The sequence below is a fragment of the Anolis carolinensis genome, chromosome 2, assembly GCF_035594765.1.
Source record: "Anolis carolinensis isolate JA03-04 chromosome 2, rAnoCar3.1.pri, whole genome shotgun sequence".
In the NCBI taxonomy this organism is placed as follows: domain Eukaryota; kingdom Metazoa; phylum Chordata; class Lepidosauria; order Squamata; family Dactyloidae; genus Anolis; species Anolis carolinensis.
In genome coordinates, this window is record NC_085842.1 from 38,728,280 (window position 1) to 38,752,138 (window position 23,859).

The 23,859-nt window shown below is 43.0% G+C and overlaps 1 protein-coding gene across 3 annotated transcripts in view; it reads left to right on the forward strand.

Moving 5' to 3' along the window:
• The window catches only part of ptprg (protein tyrosine phosphatase receptor type G), a 746,780-nt gene that overhangs the window by 244,607 nt on the left and 478,314 nt on the right, over positions 1–23,859 (forward strand). The window lies entirely within an intron of this gene.

Below are 23,859 nucleotides of genomic sequence, written 5' to 3' on the forward strand. Positions count from 1 at the left end.
ATAAATTAAATGCATAATTTAATATTAGGTTTAAAAATCCTGAATTCTGCTTTCCACACACTAATGACACAGACTACATTCTCCTTTATATACCTTGCTGTCCACTCAGGATTCATAGTGGAGCACAGAACAACAGCACAAGCCAATACTTGAACTTTTTGTTAGACTACAGTTTAAGCAAGCTATACCCCCATAACTTAAAAAGAAATAAAGAAATCTATGTTGTTACACTACAAAACACAATAATTTAAATTATTTATTTATTTATTTATTTATTTATTACATCATTTCTACCCTGCCCTTCTCACCCCTCAGGGGACTCAGGGCGGCTTACAACATGAACATATACATTAAAACAATTTATATCACATTTAAAAATCCATTTAGATTAAAAATTACATTAAAATTGAGAGCTTACATTAAAAAACCTACATAGTTATACATATAAATATACATTCAGGCGCGTTTCAAGTCCAAGTGGGGGCAATCAGTGAGTCGTATAATTATCGTATCTCATTTCTTCTGCTACTCTTGCTCAAAGGCCTGGTCCCATAACCATGTTTTCATTCTTTTTCAGAAAGACAGGAGGGAGAGAGCATGTCTAATTTCATTTGGGAGGGTGTTCCATAGGTGAGGGGGCACCACTGCAAAGGCCCTGTCCCTTGTCCCCACCAGCCACACCTGTGAGGCTGCGGGACCGAGAGCAGGGTCTCCCCGGAAGATCTTAGATTCCGCGATGGGTCATGGGGGAGACACGTCCGGACAGGTAAACTGGGCCGGAACCATTTAGCGCTTTATAGGCTAAAGCCAGCACTTTGAATTGTGCTCAGTAGCTGATTGGCAGCCAGTGGAACTGATGTAGCAGAGGGGTGGTACGCTCCTTGTACGTTGCTCCAGTTATCAACCTGGCTGCCTCCCGTTGGACTAATTGGACTAAATTACAATTGAGATGTTACCTAATTACACTTAAATATTGTAAGAATAAATAAATAACAAGCAACCAGTCATTGGTATCTAGTAGCTTCCAAGAATGAGGTAATCTTTAATGTTGGTTGTTTGGATTAGCTTTGTCCCAATTTTCGTGCATTGAAAAAGCCTGAGAAGAAAGCTGGCATGTGAGCAGTACCATTCTCATTGAGCCCCAACATGAGAGTAGCGCAAGGTTCTTCTAAACTCAGTATGTAAACTAGGGATGTAAAAATTCATAAATGTTGTTTCCACAGGCTAGAATGAATAATTTCACCCTTTCCTCCTTGCTGCAAGTTGTTGACGACTGCACAGTTTTCAAAGATTGATCGTAGTTAGAGAAATATAACTAAATTCATAAGTACAAATACATTTTGGGTCAAACATAAAACAGCCACAAATACTGTTGGGTTGCAATTCCCATTATCCCCAATTTACATGGTGGATAATTAAAAGTGATGGCAGTTGTTGTTCAAATAACACCTGGGAGCCCAAATTGGGTTAAAAGCTAAAGAGCACCAACATAAAAATATTAAAATTGACCCTCTGTATCCATAATTTCTCCATTCATGGATTCAACAGCCCTTTGGAGGTAACCATAAGGCTGATGTGGTCCTCAGTAAAAATGTATTTGACACCTCTGTTCTAGAGTCTCCAGCAGTATATGCCCCAAGTGAGGGGCTATGGGATGCTGGCAACATGAGTGGTGGTTTTCATATTGCTCTGCCGTAGTAGTTTGATGTTACTTTCACTATATTAGTTTTGCCCTATAAAATCCTGATATTTGTCGTGTGGTGAGAAAATTCTATATCCCAGAAGATAGTGGACTGGTGATGATCCATGAGCCATCATCTGTTTGTTTACAGAGTGTTTCCAGGAAATAGACAGTTGTAGATAATAGAGGCAATTTTGTCACCAATCCCTGACACATTAGGCAAAAGATTATAGCACCCCATGTTGATAATGCTTCTTTAGTCAATGCCCCTGACAATTCTGTGGCAGACAATTCTGAGTAACTCGTTTTATATCTATACCTCTGGCTTGATCCCAGGATTCTTCATGCTGGAGCCAAATCAATTAAAATGTGATCAAAGTGTTACATCTGTGTAGTGTGGGTACAACACAGGACTATGAGCTATGTTGTAGAATGCCTGCTCCTGGCTCTTGATCATTTTGTTTCATCAACAGTGGTGTAGTTATTCTCATTGGCATGGAGTAGATTGACTCCTCAGGAGGAAGAGGAGCTTCAGGGTATACAAAAGCAGCCAGCCAGCCTAGGATCTCAGAAGTGGTGACTTCACACAGAAACAATAGGAGAATGGGCCCAACTGTGACAGCCGCATAACTTTGCTTAAACTTTTCAGTATATCAGAGTAAAGGCTATTCCAAGCTATAATTTAGTGATTTATAAATTTTCTCAGACGTTCTTCTCCTGAAGTGATATAAAAGCATTTTCAAGATGCATTTCTCCTAGGCGCCCTGAAAGGAATGTATTAATCCTGTGTTTGTTTATCAAAAACACCATTATTAATGGTTGGCGTTCACCAATAAACTTGTCCAATAAACTTGATGCAGAAAGACAGGTGTTATGAAACGTACAGACTGAGTATTTCGTATCCAGAAATTCAAAATCCAGAATATTGCATAGTTCAAAATTGTCGACATGGGTGGTGAGGTAATGAAGCCATTGTTTGTTGGTGGTTCAATATATGTAAACTTTGTTTCATACACAAAATAATTATTGTGTTTAAAAGCATTCTGCATAAAATTCTTGTGCATACAATTATCTTCAGCTTATAGGTATAAGGTATATATGAAACATAAATGAATTTCATGTTGAGACTTGGATCCCATCTCTATGATGTCGCATTATATATATGCAAATTTTATGAAATCCAAAAGAAGCTGAAATACAAAGGGCTTCTGATTCAAAGCATTTTGTATAAGAGATACTCAATCTGTGATGAAGCGTACGAGGAGGGGACTAGAGTGCATCTGGAGGAAATCTCAGGACATGTCCGACCAAGCACGGGCTAAAGCCGCTATTAAGGCTTACTCCGTGGCTTTGCGAGCAGCCAGGAAAGCTTTCACGACTGCTCGCATAGCGTCTGCGGCCAATAGGCCAACTGAGCTGTTCCGAGTTGTGGGAGAGTTTCTGCGGCCTCCTGAGGCCCAGGGGCTCCCCGATGACTTGGCAGCCAGGTGCAGCGATTTCGCGCACCATTTTGCAGGCAAAGTTGCTCAGATACGCCGTGACTTGGACTCCAGTTTAATTGTAGTTCCAGCGGAGGTAACCGAGGTACCTGTCTGTTCGATCTTGTGGGATTCTTTCCAGCTTGTTCTTCCTGATGACGTGGAGGGGATTCTTGGGTCTGTGAGGGCGACCACTTGCGCTGTGGATCCTTGTCCCTCTTGGCTGGTTAAGCTGGCCAAAGAAGGGCTGTTGGATTGGTTTGTGGCTATAATAAATGCCTCTTTGAGCCAGGGGTCAGTTCCATCCTGCTTTAAGCAGGCGGTAGTAAAACCGCTACTTAAAAAGTCCTCGTTAGACCCATCCGTATGTAACAACTACAGACCAATTTCCAACCTCCCATTTTTGGGCAAGGTTCTGGAGCGGGTGGTTGCCACGCAGCTCCAGGGGTTCCTCGATGACACTGATTTTCTGGACTGCTCGCAGTCTGGCTTCAGGCCTGGGCACAGTACCGAGACGGCTTTGGTCGCCTTGGTGGATGACCTCCGCAGGGAACTGGACAGGGGGAGTTTGACCCTGCTGGTTCTCTTGGACATCTCAGCGGCTTTCGATACCATCGACCATGGTATCCTTCTGGGACGGCTGTCTGGGATGGGGCTTGGTGGCACTGTTCTGCAGTGGCTCCGGTCCTTCCTGGAGGGCCGTTCCCAGATGGTGAAGCTGGGGGACACCTGCTCGGACCCCTGGCCTTTGACCTGTGGGGTCCCGCAAGGGTCTATTCTATCCCCCATGCTTTTCAACATCTACATGAAACCGCTGGGAGAGGTCATCCGGAGTTTTGGAGGGCGTTGCCATCTCTACGCAGATGACACGCAAATCCACTACTCGTTCCCATCTGACTCCAAGGAAGCCCCTCGGATGCTGAACCAGTGCCTGGCCGCTGTGGCGGACTGGATGAGGAGGAACAAGCTGAGGATCGATCCCGACAAGACAGAGGCCCTCCTGGTCAGTCACTCGTCGGATCGGGGTATTGGGTGGCAAACTGTGCTGGACGGGGTTGCACTCCCCCTGAAATCACAGGTCCGCAGTTTGGGGGTCCTCCTGGATTCAGCGTTGACGCTTGAGGCTCAGGTGTCGGCGGTGGCCGGGAGGGCTTTTGCACAACTCAAACTTGTGCGCCAACTGCGACCATACCTCGTGAAGTCTGACTTGACCACGGTGGTGCACGCCTTAGTTACCTCTAGACTGGACTACTGTAATGCGCTCTATGTGGGGCTTCCCTTGAAGACGGCCCGGAAACTACAATTGGTCCAACGCTCGGCGGCCAGATTAATAACGGGAGCGAGTTACAGGGAGAGATCTACTCCCTTGTTTAAGGAGCTCCACTGGCTGCCGTTCATTTTCCGGTCCCAATTCAAGGTGCAGACCATCATTTATAAAGCCCTAAACGGTTTGGGACCCGCCTACCTTCGTGACCGTATCTCCTACCATAAACCTGCCCGAGCCCTTCGATCATCTGGGGAGGCCCTCCTGTCACCACTGCCTTTATCTCAGGCCCGCCTTGTGGGAACAAGGGAGAGGGCCTTTTCTGCTGTGGCCCCCCGTTTATGGAACTCACTGCCCATTGAGATCAGGCAAGCCCCCACTCTTTTAGCCTTTAGGAAAGATTTAAAAACATGGCTCTTCCGGTGTGCTTTCGGAGAGTAACTGTATATACCTCCTTTGTTTCTCCCCCCAACATCTATTCTGTAGACCCTGTTCCCCATGGTTTTATTCTTATCTCTTCTTACCCCGAGTTTTTAACTTTGTGTCCATGCGGCCCGCCCTTGTTATGTTATGCTACGTTTTGCTTTGATTTTGTTCTGTACTGTGTAGTGTTATTCTTGTATTGTTTAATTGTATTTTGATATGTTGTTTTTATATTTTGTTTATTGTATTGTCTTGGGCATGGCCCCATGTGAGCCGCCCCGAGTCCCCGTTGGGGAGATGGTGGCGGGGTATAAATAAAGTTTTATTATTATTATTATTATTATTATTATTATTATTATTATTATTATTGTTCATGTATTGGCAAAAATGAAGAGACCAAATAAATGGTATATGTAAGAAGCTTCCCCATAGTAATCTAAGTATTCTGTTATTTGTGAAAGTGACTGCAGTCTTCAGGGGTGTAGAAGACAATAGACCAGCCGATATGTTGGTGTTTATCATTTTTACCATAAGGGTATTTTTATGAGGCAGGTCAGATCAGGTCAAAGTGATATTAGAGAGCTTGATTAGTTATGTCTCATTCTTTATCCATTTGTTTGTGCTTTAAAAGAGAAAAAAAACACAAAACAGATCTGGCTATGGCCCTTTGATGGAACAATCCCTCTGGAATAAGAGCTATAATGTCCATTGGTGTGTGGTGGTGATGCACGGAAACATGAAAAGATATATTTTTACTGGTTGACAAAAGAGAAACAGTTGTTACATTAGAGCGTGTTTAAAATATATTCATACATTAAATGCTTTGGGAGAAGGGGAAAATACAAACTGCTATTTATAAGGGAGGAGAACTTTGATACAAAAGACAGATGCTACTCTGACACCTCAGTTTCTGAATCTGGATAGAGGATTGTGCCGTAGAGTAACAATATCATCTTTTAATGCTTTCTTAAACTTGTAGGGTGAATGGAGAGGTTTCTGTTGATGGAGGGTGGAATCAACAGTATTCATACATATGTAGTAGCATGAAAAATAATAATCTTAATCTAATCAGAATATTCACAAGTAGTCTGGAAGTGAATCCTGCTTATCTACTATTGCTTTACTCCTCCCTTCTCAGGAGTGCGAAATACTAATCAGAAAAGTATGGTTAGTCTTGGTATCTAGCTATGTGCTAATTTGAAAGGGCCTTGAATCTCTCCCAAACAAGACAAGCTTGGCAACTTGGTTTAAACAAGGATGTGAAGATAGTTCTTGGTTTGTTTAGAAGAATATAGCCATGGTTTCCAGGTTGGGGCTCAAGGGAAAGCTAAGTTTAAGTTCTGAATCCAGGTATGCTTTGTTCATGCAAAAGGATGAGTGAGGCAGCAGGGAAGGGCCTGTGTATTATTTGTAAATATTCCAGGGTATAAAGATAAAATTCAAGCTTAGCATGGTATGAGAGACAAGTTTATTTAGAATACAATTTGGATCTTTTTTTTATCTAGATGGGTGGGTATTATCAGAATAACTATAAAGGAAGCAAAAATTAAATGTTTACCTCTTGCTTTGTATTTTAGGTTTTTATGTAATAAAATCTCTCACCTTATCGTGAAAAAAATATTGACTTTAGGGGGAAAAAAAAGATTCTTTGTATCCAAGGAAATATCCCTATCTTTGCAAAGACCAGCAAGACAAGAAATCTAAACCAGATGGTTAAGGAAATGGAGATAGTTCAGGAGCAGCATCCTTCGGGGTATTCTGTATTCCACTTACGCTGTAAGAACTAATGGAGCAAAGATTTTGATCTTAATTTTAGCCAAGGATTCAGTTTCCAGATACTGCAAATGTTCTCCCTTACCTTTTCAACTTTACCTGTGAGAAAATCTTTGACAGTCTTCTGTGTATTAACCTTTATGTTCTGGTGAAGCAAACACATTTTGAATAACCCTTCTCAGCCCAAAACACAAAACAAGCAATCCCCTTGTGATTGTCCTTCCTTGAGATTCTATAAGACAGCAAAATTTTTGTTTGGGAAACATAACACCATTCATTTATGTGATAACGTTCTTATGCTCAATATGGTATTAGTATATTTTTGCGCACTATTTATGTTTTTAAAAGGGAAATAGTTTTTAAAGTAAATATTCAGACAAAATATTTATCCTATATAGCTACAACTGGGTCAGATCTTGGTATTCATGCTTAGCTGGCATTTGCAATCACATTATTTTGTGTTTTCTCCCCCACTTTTGAAATTTACCTTCACAAGGTGCATTTCTCTTGGAAAACATTCAGTGTTAGAGGACCAACAAAATACCAGCATCTTCAAGGATGCATCTATGCTGTAGAAATAATGCAACTAGACACCGCTTTAACTGCCATGGCTCAAAGTTATAGAATCTCAGGAGTTGTAGTTGGATAAGGTCTGTAGCCTTCTGTGCTAAAGAGTGCTAGTGTCTCACCAAAATTCTCTATGATTCCATAGCATTGAACCACGGCAGTTAAAGTGGTGTCAAAATGCATTAATTCTACATTGTAGATGTACCCCAAGTCCCCAAATCTGCTTCTGAATTTGTATACATTCAAAATCCAAAACTGATGCAAGTGCACATCACTCAGGTTAGACATCTTGAAGGATCTGGACTACCTAACTGTCCATAGGTGCTTATTCATTATTAAGCCTACATGACAGACGGAACTAGACGAAGTGTTTTCTATCTAATTTAAACAATAACATTGTATGAAATAGAATGTAAACTCTGCTATTGAGTATGATGCATGTCATATGCTATGACATGCGCATTTCTAGTATTTGGGGAAAGCACATACTGAAGTTTAGATTTCCAGAATTATTTATTAAATAAGATTACAAACTTATACCCACTTACCTCAGAGTAAACTATTGCATTCAATAAAATTAACGTTTGAGTGGCTATCAAACAGACTGCTAGAAGGGCAACTGATTCCATGGAAATGGTTTTCTTCTATTCCGCTAAATCAAAAATAAGGATCTATTTTTAATCTGACAATTCTTGGATATGATGCACCATATGTTGGGTTCTTAAAATAACACACTGATCTTTAAAGGCAAGAAAATCTATCTGGAATTGATTCATTTTTTAAACAGGTAGTCCTATGCATGGACTGCTTATGACATCTATTGGAAACTGTTTTACATGGCAGAAAAATGTTTCCTCTTACTTCTCAGCTATTGAATTTCATGCGAGCAGCTCAAGTCCCAGTGTACAAATGTTGAATTGACATGGCTTTCAGTGACCAGGAAATTCTCCCCTCTTGCCTTGCAGTGAATTCTTGATTAGAAAAGTAATTATATCTTGCTGGAACATACACAGCAGCAGCAGCCTTTAAAAACTTGACCTACTCTTTGTATGGAACTGACTTTTATATGGATTTTGCCATGCTGGTTTTTTAAATACATTGCTACTCAAGTGAACCTCATCTGTGGTATGTTTCTGGCTATTAGTTTATTGAATTGTAAATGATAAAATTGTCTTAGAATGTGGGAGTTCCAATACAATTTAGTATCTATTTGTGAATCAGAAATATATTAAAACACAATTTAAAAAAATTAAACATTCCAACAATATGGTGAAAGATGGTGTATTGTAGGAAGCAGGTTGGGAAACCTGATGTGTTGGATGGTATCTGAATTTCTAGTCATCATTAGCTTATCAAAGAAAATGCCCATCTGCTAAATAACAAACATCGAGGACAGCAGAAAGGTCTGGCTCATTAGTCAGAATGCGACTGAATGATCAGTTTTTCTTTTGGGGCTTAATTGCATTCTTTGTAAAATCAAAGTCATAATGCCATCTAGTTCAGCCATCTGCCTACATGAATGCACAACTAAACCATTCTTGACAATGCCCATCCTATCTCTTTATAAAGACCTCCAATAAGAGAATCCACTATCCTCTCATGCAGTCTACAGTAAAGAAGTTCCACCCTAATTAGAATATCTTTTCTTGTAATATGAATCCATTGGGTCTAGTCTTCAGAGCTGCAGAAAATAAGTTTTCTCCATCTTTGATGTGACATTATTTCCAATATTTAAAGATAGCTTTCACGTCACTTCTCAGTCTTATCTTCTACAAGCTAAACATGCTCAGCTTCCTCTATTGTTCATCCAGTTCAGCCATCTCACCCAGGATTATGTGGTGGTTATGACATTTGGTTTATTGTATTATCATTCTTCTAGGTTATCACCATACTAATTCTTTCATTTTGTCCAGCATGCTGAGCAACTATAATTTTCAGGAAGTTTTGTTGACAGTTGTTTATCTCACAAAACAAGTTCACATTATGATATCACGGTATTTATTTTTATTCTAATACATTACAATAGAGAATGTTACATGTTAGAGTATTTGATGGTGGTCATTAAAATGCTGCTGAAAACTAGATCCAAATGCCTAGTCCGTCCCCCCACTGCTCCCATTCCCATTGATTTCAACATAACAACTGTTCTGGCAAGATTTTCTGCTGAATCACCCAGTCCCCATTACAGTGATATGTAATGGAAGAGGTTTTCATGTACAGTGTTCAATGTTGTTCTCTCTCTGTGTGTAAATCACATACATACAGTCAGGATTGGAGGGAAGAAGGAGCAATCTTGAAAAGGATCACTACTCTGCTATTCCTACAAAGAAATGGGCTTGATCTCATATGTTCTAAACCTGAACAAATACTAGTATTGATCATACAGTAGAGTCTCACTTATCCAAGCTAAATGGGCCGGCAGAAGCTTGGATAAGCGAATAACTTGGATAATAAGGAGGGATTAAGGAAAAGCCTATTTAACATCAAATTAGGTTATGATTTTACAAATTAAGCACCAAAACATCATGTTTTAGAACAAATATGACAGAAAAAGCAGTTCAATATGCAGTAATGTTATGTTGTAATTACTGTGTTTACGAATTTAGCACCAAAATATCATGATATATTGAAAACATTGACTACAAAAATGGCTTGGATAATCCAGAAACTTGGATAAGTGAGACTCTACTGTATATGTAGTCAACCAGCCTCTTCCAGGTAGTGCCTGCTAGATTCTTTGGACTGTAACTCCCATAATCTCTGATCACTGCCCATGCTTGCTGCATCTTATAGTCCAAAACATCTGGAAAAGGTTTCTGAATGCCACTCATTTACACAAATCTGTTAGCGACAATGTGCAGTGTTTACAGTGTACTCTGCAGAAAATGCTTCAGCTGTACTCTACAAAAAGCAAAATCAGCCTGCTTAGCAAGCCTTGCAAATGCTGATTTATTATCAGTTAATTTTTGATTTTTATACCTACTTTATATAACTATATACCTGGGGTCACATAAAAATCTCTCAGACAGAAAGTGGTTTCAAGTGGGAAAAAAATTAAGAAGCCCTGTTCTAAGCTGTGTTGAAGGATAAATATGCAGTATTTTATACAAGCATGGAATAGGAATGCCCAGTGTGCATTGTAATTCTGTAATGACTGTTATTTATCACAAATCTGCCACATGTTTGTTCAGCCTGACTAATGAATGACCTTTCCATCCTCCAAGCAAACCTGCCTGGGCCTTGGTTGCTGAAGCTGTAGAGTGATGGCTATTTGTCATGCTTCACTTATATTAATCACTGATTCAAACAACACCACAAGGGAAAACATCTTGACCTTGTGTTATGCTTACAAGCTTGTGTGTTCACATAGAGCCAAAGTCATTCCTTTCGTGGGGTACTATCTAAAAAAAAGCTGTGTTTTGTACCCAGTTGCAATAATTTGAAGTTGACTTTTGCTGATATTTGGATCAAATTACTGCCAATACAGCCATAGCAAGTTTATCAACCGAGATCTTGTTTACTATGTCTTAGCTATGCCTGGTCTGATTTTGTTGATTGTTTGAGCTATTCTTCAGTAAAGCTTCAGTTCCTTACATTAATAAGTGAGCAAGAGTAACAAAGGGGAAGAGAGTTATTTCCCAGCCCTGCAGAGTAACTGAATTATTATTATTCAAATGCAGTTCCATGATTTGATCCCCTAAATTATCTTACAAATGAGAAATGTTTTACTTTCCCATTCTCTTGATACTGAAGGAGAAGCAGAAAACACTATCATATGCACCCCTAGTTGTTTGCAATAGTTTGGTCTGTGTATATTTGTGTGTGTACAAAGTGTTCACCTGTGTTCTTTGCTCAGGGCCGGTTGTTACTAGGCGGCCGCTGACGCGGCCGCCTCGGGCGCTGGCTGCTAGGGGCGCTGTCGAGGCGTCGACAGCGACCCGTAGCGCCACCGACGCCTCCGGTGTTGGCGCGGGCCCGCGGGGCTTCAATCCCCGCGCCCGCGCCAAGCACCTAGGCCATTTTGCCCTTAGTAACAAACTAAGGGCAAAAATGGCCTATCTGTGCTGTGCGCATGCGCACAGCCAGATAAGCCATTTTTGCCCTTAGTTTGTTACTAAGGGCAAAATGGCCTAGCTGTGCTGTGCGCACGCGCACAGCACAGCTAGGCCATTCGGGCCTGACTTCCTGGTCGCGGCCGGCGACCGCCCGGGCGATCGCCGGCCGCGACCAGGAAGTCAGGCCCGAATGGGCTATCTGCGCTGTGCCCGTGCGCACAGCGCAGATAGCCCATTCGGGCCTGACTTCCTGGTCGCGGCCGGCGATCGCCCGGGCGGTCGCCGGCCGCGACCAGGAAGTCAGGCCCGAATGGCCTAGCTGCGCTGTGCGCGTGCGCACAGCACAGCTAGGCCATTTGCCCTTAGTAACAAACTAAGGGCAAAAATGGCTTATCTGGCTGTGCGCATGCGCACAGCCAGATAAGCCATTTTTGCCCTTAGTTTGTTACTAAGGGCAAAATGGCCTAGCTGTGCTGTGCGCACGCGCACAGCGCAGCTAGGCCATTCGGGCCTTACTTCCTGGTCGCGGCCAGGGCACGCTGGGCGGGGGGCGGGGCCAACTCTGGCCCCGCCCCCCGCACTATTCGCCCTGGCCCCGCCTCCCACACAGCGTGGGAGGCGGGGCCAGGGCACGCTGGGCGGGGCCAGGGCGTCGGAGGCGGGGCCGGTGGCGGGGGCGCTTTTTAGCACCCCCGCTTAACATTTAAAAATATCTCCGGCCGGCCCTGTCTTTGCTCCTATTTCTCCTTCACCCCTACAGCGAAGTAAGTGGGAATGTGTAGTGCATTCTTAAGGCTCATCAGGAACATGCAACTGTTGCAAAAAAAACCCCCCACTAAATGTCATTAATTTATATAATAATGCTATCATCCTGCTGTTTTACAAGCCAATAACTTAGTCCTTGCTCATCCTGGTAGTTTATCTCCACAAGGGAAGTGGATTATAGCCTTGTAAAACAACACAATGACATTATCTCTGCTATGCCAGTAGCATAGCAGGTATTACTATCAGATCTATTTTCTTCTTCTTAGAGGTGTCTGTGGAACATATCATGCCATCTGTCCCAGTATTCCATACTCTGAGTCTCAGAGGCTGCGGGCTGGTTTTTAGATGATGGAGTAGCACAGGAAAGCTACCCTGTGCACCTGTGTATGCTCAGAACCACTCATCTTTGTCTTATGAAGTTGGCTTGCACTGAGACAGATCATTGGTCCCACTACCCCAGCACCATCTGAGCAATTTAGCAGTGTTCTAAACCTCAAGGACAGCAAGGTCGTTTCCAGCCCTGCTAGATAGTCAAATCTAAGAATAATTAAGGTTGGGGAAATTTAGAAATAGCAAGAAATAGTTGGGAAGAGGGTTACACAGTTATACAGTCAGCCTTCTATATCCATGGATTCAGCCATTCATGGCTTGAACATACCCCCCCCCCCCCCACACACACACCCCGGAAAAATCACAAAAGCAAACCTTATATAAGGAACACCAATTTTACTATGATATTATATATAGTGAGACTTGAGCATCTACAGATTTTAGTATCATGGGAGACCCTGGAACCAAACCCCATCAGATACTGATGATTCACTGTACTAATACATTTCCTCTTTACATGCCATGTTTCCATCTTATGGAATTCTAATATTTATTGTACTCTTTGTAGAAGGCGACCCATTAGGGATGCTAATGACAACTGTGTTGATTTGAATTAGGATTGCTACAGGGAGTAGTAAAGAATAGAAAAAGCTGAGCAAGCTATCACAGAGAATACAGTAGCCCCTTCCCCACATCCATGGGAGGAACATCCATGGGAGGTGATTGCTTGAAAGTATGTATAGTATCAAATCCTATTTGTACTATATTTGTTCAGATACATACTTATCTATGATCTAATAAGCAGGTAGCCTATACAGTGTGGGTATACTGTACTGCGAAGAAAATAAGTTATGTTCCAGATGGGATGGCATGCGATTTCATCACTCTACTCAGAACAGCATGCAATATAAAGTGCATGTGTATGTATTGTTTATTTATTTATTTATTTGCTGCATTTATATACCACTTTTCTCACCCCTGTGGGGGGGACTCAAAGCAGTTTACAACATAATGGCAAAATTCAATGCCAGCCATATATGTGAAAACATAACAAACAGATGAAATCATAAACAAAATTTATTTATTTATTTATTTCCAATATTTCTACCCCGCCCTTCTCCCCGAGGGGACTCAGGGCGGCTTACACAACTGGTAGGATCACTACCAGTACATCATAATACAATAAAATAAGAATAAAACAGTTAAAATAATTAAATAACATAATAAAATACAATATATAAGATTTAAAACAATGCAACACCAAATATATATACCAATCATCCATCAGACCTTGTGCAAAAGCCTTAATCCGATCCATGTCAATGCTAACTGAGTTCATTCATTAAACGCTTGCGCGCATAGCCAGGTCTTCAGCTTCTTCCTGAACCCCAAAAGGGATGGAGCCTGCCGGATGTCACTGGGGAGGGAGTTCCACAGCCGAGGGGCCGCCACCGAGAAGGCCCTGTCTCTCGTCCCCACCAGCCGTGCTTGTGAGGCCGGTGGGATCGAGAGCAGGGCCTCCCCGGATGATCTTAAGGTTCTCGTGGGCTCATAGGAGGAGATGCGTTCGGACAGGTAAATTGGACCAGAACCGTTTAGGGCTTTGTAGGTCAAAACCAGCACTTTGAATTGGGCTCGGTAGCATATTGGCAGCCAGTGGAGCTGGCTTAGCAGGGGGGTAGTACGCTCCCTGTAAGCCGCCCCAGTTATTAATCTGGCTGCCGCCCGTTGTACTAGCTGGAGCTTCCGGGCCGTCTTCAAAGGCAGCCCCACGTAGAGCGCGTTGCAGTAATCCAAACGAGCTGTAACCAGAGCGTGGACCACCGTGGCCAAGTCAGACCTCCCAAGGAACGGGCGCAGCTGGCGCACAAGGCGGAGTTGTGCGAAGGCTCTCCCGGCCACCGCTGAAACCTGAGGCTCCAGGCTCAGCGATGAGTCCAAGAGAACCCCCAGACTGCGAACCTGTGTCTTCAGGGGGAGTGCGACCCCGTCCAACACAGGCTGTAACCCTATTCCCCGTTCAGCCCTGCGACTGACCAGAAGGACCTCTGTCTTGTCTGGATTCAGTTTCAATTTGTTAGCCCTCATCCAGTCCGACACAGCGGCCAGACACCGGTTCAGGACCTGGACAGCCTCCTTAGTGACAGGTGGGAAGGAGTGACAGAGCTGGACATCATCTGCGTACAGATGACACCGGACCCCGAAACTCCGAATGATCTCTCCCAACGGCTTCATGTAGATGTTAAACAACATGGGGGACAGTACTGACCCCTGCGGGACCCCACAAGTCAACGGTTGTGGGGCCGAGCAGGCGTCCCCCAATGACACCATCTGGGACCGACCCTCCAGGAATGAGTGGAGCCACTGCAGAACAGTACCTCCAAGTCCCATTCCTGCGAGGCGTCCCAGAAGGATACCGTGATCGACGGTATCGAAGGCCGCTGAGAGGTCCAGCAGAACCAGCAGGGACACACTCCCCCTGTCCAGTTCCCGGCGTAGATCATCGACTAAGGCGACCAAGGCTGTCTCGGTGCCATGCCCCGGCCTGAAGCCAGACTGCGCCGGATCCAGAAAATCAGTGTCAACCAAGAATGCCTGGAGTTGCGCAGCCACCACACGTTCCAGGACCTTGCCCAAAAAGGGGAGATTGGAAATAGGCCGATAGCTGTCCAATTGAGTGGGATCTAGTGATGGCTTCTTCAACAGCGGTTTGATCACAGCCAATTTAAGGCTCGCTGGAACAATGCCTTCCCGAAGGGAGGCATTCACCACCACCTTCACCCACTCGGCCAATCCCCCTCTGGCTTCTCTCACCAGCCAGGATGGGCAGGGGTCTAGGATGCATGTGGTAGCCTTTGCCTCTCCAAGCACCTTGTCCACATCCTCGAGCTCAACCAATTGAAATGAATCCATCAAAATAGGACAAGCAGGAGCTCGTGTTACATCCTCGGAAGCTGCCATTAATATGGTGTCAAAGCTAGAGCGGATCAGAGCGACTTTGTCCGCAAAGAACTGAGCAAATGCTTCACAGCGGGCTGCCGAGTTGTCAGGGATCCCATCTTGAGAGATGGGATTCAACAAACCTCTAACAACTCGGAACAGCTCTGCCGGACGGTTCTTTGCGGACGCAATATTAGCTGCAAAGAAAACATTCTTAGCAGCATCTATTGCCGCGGCGTATGCCTTTAAATAAAGGCACAGCCGTGCTCGGTCTGGTTCGTTCTGCTTCAAACGCCACACGCGCTCTAGACCCCTCTTCTTTCGCTTCATCGCTGCCAACTCCTCGGTGAACCAAGGAGATGGTTTAGCTCGGGTACTCGAGAGGGGACGTTCCGGAGCAATCGTGTCTATTGCCCTAGTCGCCTCCTTGTTCCAGAGGGCAACCAGAGCATCGACAGGATCACCAACCGAGGCAGCGGGAAACTCCCCAAGAGCCGTCAGGAATCCATCCGGATCCATAAGCCTCCGGGGGCGGACCATTTTATTAGGTCCTCCACCCCTGCGGAGGTTGGGGGGCACAGCGAGTCTAAACCTGATCAGGTGATGGTCGGTCCATGGCAAAGGAGTGATGGTGAGCTCCTCCACACCACCACCTTCCTCCCATCCCTGGCAGAAAACCAAGTCAAGTGTGTGCCCTGCTCTGTGGGTGGGACCAGATACCACTTGGGACAGCCCCATGGTTGCCATGGTGGCCATGAAGTCCTGAGCTGCGCCAGTCAGGGTGGCCTCCGCATGGACATTGAAGTCCCCCAGCACAATAAGCCGCTGGGACTCCAACGCCAGGCCCGAGACCATCCCCGCTAGCTCAGGCAGGGAGACTGTAGTGCAGCGGGGTGGTCGGTACACTAGCAGAATCCCTAATCTGTCCCGGTCACCCACCCTCAGGTGGACACATTCAAACAAGGTTGACTGCGGGATGGGGCACCTGGTCAGGGGGATGGAATCCTTGTAGACCACTGCGACTCCGCCTCCCCTCCCTCCGGATCTTGGTTGGTGCTGCACGGAGTACCCAGGAGGACAGAGTTGGGTGAGATTAACCCCACCCGCCTCATCCAGCCAGGTCTCCGTTATGCACGCCAGGTCTGCCCGTTCATCCAGGATAAGATCCTGGATAATTGCGGTTTTTCCATTTGCAGACCTGGCGTTCAACAGCACCACCTTTAGTCCGAAGGGACCGCCAGCCCGGCTATCCAAATTTACCATATCAGGAGACCGTTTTAAATCTACAAGAAATCTCTCCCTAGGCCGAATTAATTTTGGTCTCCTTTTCCCGCATCTCCTCCTCCCCTGAATAACTTCAATGGGGGCTCCTCGGCTAGCGGACATCCCCCCTCCCTCTACATGGCCCCTCTCCCTATTCTCTAACATCTGGCTAACACTGGCTATAGCTGGAGACAAGAACACTGGCTATAGATGTAGACAAGCCACTCCTTTCTCCCCCCCCCCCTTTAGGAGTTACTAGAATAAAGTGCACTAAAAAGCTTTGTAACTCCCCCCCCCTCCTTAGCTTGATATTAAAGTGCACAGTGCAAAGACAGGGGGGTCTAGTTCATAGGTTCCCATAAAACTCACAGGGAGAGGGGCTCATGGAGAGCTAAAAACAATAATGGGTTCTCAATTAAATGCCAGTAGCTAACGCAGCGTTATACAATTTTAAGAAATAAAGTGACTCAGTGCTATGATATAAAAATCAGGACGGGTTATGGCTATATACTGGGTCGGTAACAGGCCCCCTCTCCCCAAAACTCCACGGGCAACCCTCCCTAGCCCTCCACTAGCAGCGTCATATTATAGGACTAAACACAATTCATAAAAGTCAGGTGGAATTTCATAGCAGATGTTAGCAGCAATAAACAATAGAGCAATAAATTGTAGCAATTATAGCAGTAAGATAAAGTGCTGGTCCAGATGTTGGTCTAGTAGATGAAATCAATATATCCTCAGGTAAACCCGGATACCAAAGCAGCCAAAAAAAGGTTAGATAAGGCTGGTAGGGCAGGCAGCGCTCAGACCCAGTCAATATAGTTACTTATCGGGCTAACACAATGCAGTGGTAGGGCCCCAAGGAGTGGAATTGTGCTTTCGGTCTTATGGATGATGGAGGATGGAACTCCCCAACTGGGGGCAGCAAACTGCCCACGCTGACACAGCAATAGTTAGGTCTTTGGCCCAGATGAAACAAACAAACCACAGCCAGGTCACTGGCGGCTAGACTCCAAAAGCCCTCCTTCTCCACACAGCGCCCACAATGATAATCAGTGGCAGCAACGAAGATCATCCTGCCACCCACCGCGATGATGGAGCTGCCGTTCCAAGCTGGGTCCAGTCAATAAGCCCATGATGGCAAAACAAGGCGAAATGGCCGGCAGCGGGCAATGGTGGTGGCAGCGGGAAACGGTGGTTGGCACAGCGGTGCAGTGGGAAATGGTGGCTATTGGCAGAAACTGACCGACACTGATAGGCAATGGCTAACACTGCAGGACGCAGCTGCAGGAACCGGCCAGCAGTGTAAAACAGCAGCTGGCACAGCGACTCTGTGCCCCACACTCCGGCTGGAATGGAAATAAGCCAGCAACTGATGGTGTTCTCTGCCCAGGCTCAGGTGGAGGCCTCAGGTTTTACAGTAAGCTGATCCCAGAAAAGTTCTTCCCACAAGGTATGAGGAGAAAGGGACGATGGAGGGGTCCTTGAAGGCAATTTGGCATCTAGATGTTAGAGGCAACCACAGTAAGGCTTCGATTTTCTTTAAACGCAGTCTCAGCGTCTAACAGCAAAGAGCAATGAACAACATCAGGTGTACTTATTGAACAACTTAAAAATAACAAAAAATAGAAATTAAATATATAAATCAAACATTTAGGACATGCTTACTAATAGATCTAATATTAGTAAACAGTTAAAACATTAAATGTAAAGGCAGTTTGCGACCAGCCAACAGGGCAGATGTAGTGTCAGAGTGTTTAAGGCGCTGGCTGAATTAGAATTCTTATATTGCACAATTCCACAAGTTAAAAAGGACCAAGGTAAAAAGGTTTGGTTACCATTCCCCTCCCCCCACCTGCCTCCCAATTCCCTCCCCACAATATCTAGCCCCAGTCTTTATGCCCTCCCAAAGATTCCCACATCATCACAAATAAGGACTCCTCTGGATACAGTTCAGGCACAGCCCAGGTCTTCATGGGGGGCGGGCAGTGTAAACTGTGATATGAGGTCCTTGGGGAAGTAGATGGGGATGTTTTTTTCTCATGGATAGAGGTGTCTCTATCCATGTTGATAAAAGTCCTAGAGCCCCAAGATCTTATTGATTGGCTTACCATAAGTGGATTGCACATAAACCCAGAATCTTGAGCTTGTCAGGTGAGATGGCACAGCTGTGGGGCCCACGCCCAGTAAGTTTGGTCAAGTTGGCCCCAAGCAGAAGTTCTAAAGTAGAGCTCTCACCCTCTGTTGCTCAGCAAAGCAGGACCTGGGTCCAGTGATGGTGTTTTTATCTGCTGCTGGCTTGTTTATTTCTGGGATTTAATGTTTTCAATTACTGCGGGTAACTGAGAACATGAAAAGTGAAACTGCGGGAAAGGGAGCCTACTGTATGTACAAATGTTCTAGTTTTGCTTGTTTGGTTTTTATAAACTTTCAGAAAGGACATCAGTTTGTGTGTGTGTGTGTGGATAGAGGTGGACAATTGAAGAGGTAAGAGGGGCCAATTTTTAGCACCCATTCAGTGGGCTGCACAGCCATGCCAGAGCCCTTACATATATATTTTGGGGTGATTTTTTACCTTCAAACTACTACAGTACTTAATTACTTGTGAGAATCCCACAGATTAACTGAAAATTAGTCAGAGTTTAAATTGGAAGCTGGTCCCAAGATCCAGCAATTTTTGACTGATAGAGGAGGCAGGTTCAGGTCTTTTTAAGAGCTAGGGTTTTTTTTTGAGGGGGGGAGAAAAATACCAAGATTTTAAAAACTTTTTTAAAGGCACCAGGTGATTGCGTTTTGTCTCGGGAATCATATATAGCCCATGATTCATATTTTGCCTGCTTCTGAGATATCTAGCTAGACAACTAGACAAATGTTCCTGTGTGCATTATAGGACAGCATGAAACATTTTATAACATGTTCTTTCATTTTCCTCTGTTTCCCTCAAACCACTTCCAGTGATATTCATATCAGTGCCTGTAATCATGCAGAGTTCAAGCAAACAGTCGGCATCCTGAGAAATGCTACCCAGATTGGCAAAGCTGCTTCTTCGTGTCAGTGCTCTTTGATTAGGAAAGACCAATTAGGCAGGTCTAATTGGGCTGTGGTCAGTCAATACTAAGATCAAATACTGGGAACCTGTCACATTCAACTGGCTTCAGGTGCAAGTGCCATTTCATCTAAATCTGAGTTCCCAAATGAGAGAATTTAGCTCAGTCTATCTGTCTTGAGAATCTTACAAAGTCTTTTATTATCTTTCTTCACAAGCAGAAGTGGTGAGCTCTGCATAAATCTCAGTATAGGGAATTGTTTTTGTAGCTTTGTTTAAAGGTCCTTTTAGTAGTCCTTTTTATGTTTTGAAATAGATAACTTGTGTTCTTTTGATCTTGGAAACTTTACTTTTCACAGAGCACCCTTGCCCTATTGTAGACAGAAAAGTAATAAGGAACAACCATCTGATTTCTCTAGTCTCAATTATTCACGCACCCTGTTATCTGAAACAGGGTCATGTTTCTTGACACTGGTTAATTGCGTTGGAAATTACCTTGATTGTCCACAAATTCCTATTATCTTAACTAATTTAATGCTATGTGACATTTGAATAATCAAGGTCAGTTTTGGAAACTCCAAGTGGCCCAGATTTGTCTTTTAAGAATTAAAGGGACAGAACCTAGCCCTTATTTTCACCCATTTCTTGAATCCCATAATTCTAACCTTCTAGTCTTCACTTTTTTGATGCCAAAATGTTAAAAATATTCCATGCTAGTACAACACAGTGTTCCATATATGTATGTAAGCTATAATGTAAAATATCAATATAATATCATCTGCAATGGTTTCTGTCCTAAATGACCTTCCCACTGAGGAAACAGTGGGAGATATAGAGCATTTTCATAATTTTGGAAATTGTGATGTAGAGAAGTTAGACAGCTGCTCACAGTAGAAGAGTGAGAATTTGTTTCTGCTGTGTATAAATACAGATACAAAAGTCCTCATTTTTCCAATTTATTTCTTTTTAATATTTGCAATTTTATGAGGCGATGTCCCACACATTGTCTCAGAGTAATGCAGTATTAATTTGGGTTAAAAAAAACACCTACAACATTGTTACCATCCTCTTGTTACTCTGATTAATAGGTTTGCTAGCTATGACAGCAGCATATTTATTAGTGTCTAGAAGCATATCTCTATAGATTTAGTATTTAGTAGTGAGCAGGAGGCAGGTTCAGTGGAATGTAGATTTTTAAATGCCAGATTACCAAGAGGCAAAAGAAGAATGGGGAGAAAGGGCATGAAGGCAATGTGAGTGAACAACATGTCTCAGAAATTTGGCATCTTGGTTAGGAAAGGAAGTTGGCCCATATAGGACAAGTTGTATAACAATGAATTAGATGGTCTCAGGTGATCATTTGAATCAGTTTGAATCAATTTGGATTCAGAAGCATATTTGTTGCCCTATCTGTATGTTTCCCAGAATATGCTAAATTCCACTAGCCATTTTGCTAGCATTTCTTGAGAATTATTTTTATGTCATTATAATTTTAAAGATGACTAAACGTATGCCTGAATGGTTTTGATGTTTCAAGAATATTAGAGTGTAGAGAGAGTACTCTTTCAACCCAGATAAAACATTGGAAAATTTATTAACTTTCCCCTAAATCTGTTATGACTAGGAATTCATTTATTTTATACTTCCTTCATATTGGTGGGAATTGTGTTGTCTTTCAGACATTGTCAGCTGAAGCCCCTAACATGCCTAGGCAGTCCAGCCAATAGTGAAAAATGTGGGACGTGCCAATTCGACACCTGAAGTTCCATATGATTCCAATTTCTGGAATATGTTTTGAGCTTTCTTGCTCATAGGCCTTAACCCAGTCATTGTTCCCAAGTAGAAGAGACTCGCTGAATCAATTGGAACTTTGTAAGTCAGAAGTTCAGCTGATTCAGGGTGTCTACTCTACTTGGAAGGAACAGTTGGATTTAAGTCTTATGGTACGTCTTTAATGACACTTATGCCAAAGGTGGAGGGCATTTATGAGGTGGTTGTCCCACACAGAGAGCTTATTTGACCTGATATGGCCTTGAGTCACATTAACTGAAGTATCAAACTGTTAATTGCTTTTTATATTTCTACTGCTTGAAATGAGAAGATTTTGCCTTGTGTCAGAATAACCTGGCCTGACATGGTTTGCTGTTTCTACCTGAGCTAGCAAAACATCTTAGCCAGTCATGCTTTTTTCTCTTGGTTTTGTGTGTTGAGTATCTTCATCTTTTTCTCTCTCTATTAAATTTGTGTTTTTACCAATGAGTAAAAAATATTCTCTTTAAAATTTGTTTATGGTTTGAAAAGGGTAATGTGATTTCAGGATTCTATTGTTTTTCCTTTGAGTTTGTCTACTGTGCAAGTGTTACAAAGACTAAGTGTACCTCTTACAAGGTAATATAGCGACGAGATAGTGAAATTATCTGAGCAAAGCTGGAGAATAGTTATAATACTCAAGTGCTTTTTTAACATTCAGGAAGAGCTGCATGTCATGCTGTTATTCTGCATTTGCCCCATGATCATGCATAAACATTGTGTTCTTGCCAAATTCCTAGGGTTCCTGTTTGTCATTTCTATTTTTAAAATAACTCAACTTAAAGTCTAAAGAAATGTTTTCAGCAAGTTCTCGCTCTGCGTGTTAGTTTATTATTTTAAATCTGCAAACAAACAACAGGATACCACAGCATTAATTTAATATCTCAAAACACGATTATTGAGCACAATAATTCCATACCCCAAAATTAGATACACTAATCAAAACTGTTAAATCCATTCTCAGATTGCCACTTGTAGATAAGGAACCTGAAGCTTTGGGCATCTTGCTAACCAAAATACTATGTATGAGTATTTTCTCGTTATTTCTGTTGGTGCACAGGCAGAAGGAAATAGCACTGGATAGAAAATCACAAAACATCACAGCAATCAAACTGGTGCTTAATGAGGACCTGCTTTTGAACTGCTGAATGGTATTTTGATTTGGAACGTTTATTCCTGACAAAATGACCTCCCTTGGAAGGGATGGATTTTAGAGAGTGAAACCTGTGGTGCAATCCATACCTAGGTTATGTACATAATGGAGGTCATCCTGTGACAAATCTTACCTGAAATACACTCTGATAAAACTGTGTGTGGATTCAAGAACATTAGTGGAAAAGGGAGACAGTATCGGTTTATAGATATCACACTCTAGGACCATGAAGATGATTTCCTAGAAAACTGTATTTAAAATCACTACCCTGACCTTTGCATTTTAAAACTTCTAGTTTAGGTATAGCTAACTATTTAAAACCAGTTGAAAACGCAAAGAGCTAGAACATGTACAGTGTTCCCCCACTTATTCCAGGGGTTAAGTTCCAGGAAGTGAAAATCCGCAAAATAGGGACTATATTTATTTTAATATTTATACATTATTTTAGTAGTTATACACTATTTTAAGTCTTTATCAACCAAACGTGTTATCGCCTCCTTTTCCTCCCGTTGCTGCTTGGGCTCCTTTTCTCTCCCTTCGGCTTCTCCCTTCCTTAGGCTGTAAATTGTAATTTTTTATGATTTATAATAGTCTTTTAGAGTTTATTGAAAAACCGTGAAACAGCAAATCCGCAAAAACTGAACCGCGAAGTAATGAAGGAACACTGTACACATAATATTCAGAGAATTTTATTTTGTCTGCCACTGCAGTCTCTATGTACTGTAAAACAGGGGCTTTTAGAAGACAGATATAAACATGTGGCTCTCCATTGAGGGACTACAACTGTCATTTTCCCTTAGTATCAGCTAAATGATGGTTTTGTGAATTGCGTTCCAACCACATGAAGGATTACATGTGCCCACAAGTGTTTTGCTATTGCACTAACCGCAAAAATTCCTACTCTGCCTTTATGGTATTTCCCATTTCACCTTCTAGTAAGAACCTATCTAATGAGTTAGACCCTGAAGAGAAAGGCTGGAACAGATAACTGACATATAGGGAGGCAATGGGAGCAAAGTGGAGATTACTAATTAATCTGCTTGAACGGAGTTCATTCTGAAGGCCTCTGTTGACCTCAGACAAGCTACAGAACACCCAAGGGCAGCATAGAAAAGCCCTATGCTACTCTTTCCCCATCATTTTCTATTTAGTGAGACATTTAAATGAGCGTGAGTGTTTAGAATACATTAAAACCAATGGGGATGAATCTCTTCTTTAAGTGGGAATATCAAGGAAAAGAAAAATTAATTGCTGATTGCGTACAGAATCTTGGAAAGCCCAGCAGAGTTGGGCTGAAATAGTGTGAAATCTT